This window comes from Rattus norvegicus, chromosome 1, assembly GCF_021556685.1.
Source record: "Rattus norvegicus strain SHRSP/BbbUtx chromosome 1, alternate assembly SHRSP_T2T, whole genome shotgun sequence".
NCBI lineage: Eukaryota > Metazoa > Chordata > Mammalia > Rodentia > Muridae > Rattus > Rattus norvegicus.
The window spans coordinates 61,785,001-61,788,892 of record NC_141534.1 but is presented as its reverse complement, the minus strand read 5'-3'; positions in this window follow the sequence as shown (position 1 = coordinate 61,788,892).

The following is a 3,892-nucleotide window of genomic DNA, read 5'->3' as shown; positions in this document are numbered from 1 at the left end:
AATCAGAGACCCTAAATGTATATACCCCATTCTAACTGCCTTCACTTAACCTCATGTTTGGACCACTGTTCCTAGCTGGAGATTCCTGTTTATCTCCCAGAATAAAAGGGAGGATCCATGCTTAAGTGGAACAGGAGATTCAAGGTGGGACTGTTGGGTGACATTACAGTGAACACCAGGGACTGCGCCACAGAGGCGGGTAGTGGCCCTTTCTTTCCTCCTGGGGAATCATTTTCTACATTGTCCTGAGAAGGGAAGGATCCTCTCATTCTAGCAGATATTCTGGATGACACAAGGAATGTGAATAGATTATGAGATCACTTTTCCACATTTCTTTCTGAGGCAGAGACCCTTGAGACCCTTGGCTCAGGAATAACAGTTCCAGATAGCAAGGTGAGGTCTGTGTGGGCCCTGTGTTCACCTATGAATAGTTATTTATGTTAATCACCAAATCTTTGAAACTTACAGCATGTGAGAGAAAAGTGTCCCAGGAGTCTCAGCTAAAACTAATCAGTGAGTTTTTAAGAACAAGAACAAGTAGGAAATTTAAATTCATGTGATTGCTACAAATAAAGCAAGACACTGTCACTAGATCACCTTTGTGTAAGGGCCCTGACGACATACACAACTTAAGATGTGAAGTGCTCAGCTAGCAAGTTTCGTGGCATGAACCCAAGACACAGTTTCTCTGTGTCTCATCACCTCTGAAGCATGGTCCACAAACAATGGCAACAAACCTTCTCTTCCTCAGAGTTCAAAGTTACCTTTACTGTTAGTGATAGTTTCACAGTTAACTAACCTCTACTGGATAGACAGGTTTGACTAAACTTCTCTGAGCTTCTCCCAACCATGTACAGATGGTACATCCCTCTGCACATGAGGCCTGTTCCTCTCAGGCCTGCTGGTCTCCTTCCCAGAATAGAAACTGGATACCTTTCAAGCCTACATTCTTAAGTCATCTATCAACTTTGGGTACATGATAAGCACAACATGACATTGCGTGCCAAATAACACTTTCCTACCTGACAATGAATATGGTCCAGGGGTACCAAACATGGAAACTGGTCAGGTAAGGTCAGGTAACCCCCATGCTATCTCCATGTGGAGATGAAGATTGACACACCTTCCCAAGCACACTTTCTCAGCTGTCTCAGCCCACACAGCAGTCCTTTGCTGAGCTTCCTTACTCCCAGTGACTGATGAGAGTACATGAGAAGATGCCTGAGTTCTGGAAAGCCCTGGGCCCCATGACCCACAGTAGCAGCAGCTTCTGATCACAGGTGATTTCAGGAACTGAAAATGCCTAATGTTCCTGTGTTGATTTGTATATGCTCAGCCCAGGGTGTGGTACTATTTGCAGATGAGCCCTCATTGGATAGGTGTAGCCTTGATTGAGGAAGTGTGTCACTGTAGATGTGACCCTTATGTTCCTTGTCCTAGCTGCATGAAAATCAGTTTTCTAGTAGCAGCGTTCAGATGATGATGTAGAACACCCAGCTCCTCCTGTACCATATCTGCCTAGATGCTGCCATGCTCCCACCTTGATGATAATGAACCAAACTGCTGAACTTGTAAACCAAACCCAAAGCAGTGTTCTTCTTATAAGATTTGCATTGGTCATGGTGTCTGTTAATAGCAGGTAAACCCTAAGTAAGTCACTTTCTACCACAGATTACGAGGTTAATTGAGTGATGTCTTCACCTGAGGAGACATGGCCTCTTATTAAGGTTCTAATCTCCTAAGTAATTGCAGGCTCTCTTCTGGCCTAGGCATTGGCTATAATATTAATCTTCCCAGTGTCTTTTTCTCTGTAAACTATACATTTTGCATTTCTATTTGCCCCATTTGCTCTTTTTCATTGAAGTCCTATAACCTCAGTATAACAGAGGCCATACTGGGCTCTCTTCAAATTTTCATCGAAGAAATTTGTTTATTACTTTTTAATTTAGCCTCAGGTAGGTTTTTACGATGTGAGCTGAAGGAAGCCACATTTTTGTAAAAGCATCATACAAATTATCCCAGGCCAGTTACAAATATTATTGCCTTCTGAATCCCCTTGTCCTGTGCTTCCACATTCTGGATAGGTCTTGGCACTCCTGACTCCCAAGCTCCTGCCAGTATACCCCATTAAACTAGAAGTGGCACTGGGCCACTTCTAGTTCAAAGTTCTGAATTCTTGCATATTTTCCAAAACAAGTAACAAGCACAAACTGGCATGGTCAGGTATCACGGAGCAAGAGTCCGCTCTATCACATCCCCTTCTGCATTAGTTACATTTGTATTTCTGTGACAGAAATGCCATGACACAGCAAAATATAAAACATGTAGGCGATTAGTGATCCTATTTCACAGACCACCTGTTACCATAGGTTAAGTTCCATGACTACAGGGCACGGTGGAAGGAGCAGGAAGCAGAGGACTCACATCTGGAATCACAAGTACAAAGCAGAGAGTGCACAGGGAGTGGTGCAGAGCACTAAAACCTCAAAGCCCAGGCCCACTGGCATTCTTTCTCCAGCAAGGGCACACCTCCTGAGTCTTCCCAAACAGAGTCACCAACTGGGAAAGGAGTACTCAAATGCCCGAGACAGTGGAGGATAGCTCATGCAAAATGTCATGATGATTCAGGAATTCAAATCAGTAACAGAGAGAACCTTCACTCTGGGTCAATGTGTGTTGCTGCAAAGCCAGCAAGCTGCTCTCCCTCCTCTTGAACATAAGATGTGGATTAAGTAAAAATGTAAACAAGCATCTCCATGGAAAGTCAACAGCCCTGTTAATCTGGTCATACTTATAGGATAAGTCCAGAGGTGCTGGATACTGAAATCACAGAAGAAGCCAACACAAACTCAAACCGTTTAGTCTATAGGAATAAAAATACCACAGAAGCCAAAATGGGTAACGATATGGAGCAAACGCTCACTCACTCAGCAGATAAAATTACACCTAGCCCTTACTCACAGACCTACTTCATAAACAGTGTACATTCTGCTGGTACCTACTCAACGCAATCCTAAATGCTGCAATCAAACCAAATGGTTTCTTACTTTGTTGAGTATGACTTTAAAACACTTAAGTACTCTGAAGGAGGTTAATGGAAACTTCTCAGGGCCTGGGGAGGTTGGCTGAGGGAGTGCAGATTAACAAAGCAACACAACCCAATTTCCCCACCAGCAAGCAGAAACCGGCCTGATGTCAGTTGCCAATTCCTGAGGGTTTAAGAGAAGCCTACAGACTGGAAGGACTGAGGTAGGTGAGATTAAAGTACAGTTACACTGAATGCTCACTTGAGGAATGGGAAGGGTAGAAACTGGAAAGTGCTCGGTGTGTGTGTGTGTGTGTTTGTGTGTGTGTGTGTGTGTGTGTGTGTGTGTGTGTGTGTGTATGTGTGTTCCATGAATGTGTTTCTGTGTGAGTGTGGTTGGGTTGTTGCTGTTGTGTGCTTAATTTGAGACAGAGTGTTACCACAAACTGAAGCTGTCCTAAAACTCACCCTGTACACAAGGGTGGTTTGGACAGTAAAGAGACCTTCTCTCTCATGAAAGGGGGATTAATGATGTGTAGCACAAGCTATGTGTAAATTTCAAAATCTGAAGATTTTATAAATCTCCTTTGGCTTACTTTAACAATGCTGGTGATTATAGCAATACATGGTACACTGAGGACAGAACAGAATATATAGTGTGAGCTTTTGAGATGGTTCAGAGGTGAAAGGAATAGCTGATGATCTGAGTTTAGTTCCAGAGGCACTGTTAATAATCAAACACAAATGTAGCCGACATTTATCCTGTGTAAAAATCAGTCAGGGCATCCAGTCATCTAAAGTCTGGAAGCTGGGGAAGGGAACATGGAAAATGAATATCCTAGTAAGAGCACCATTGGAAGGGGAAGC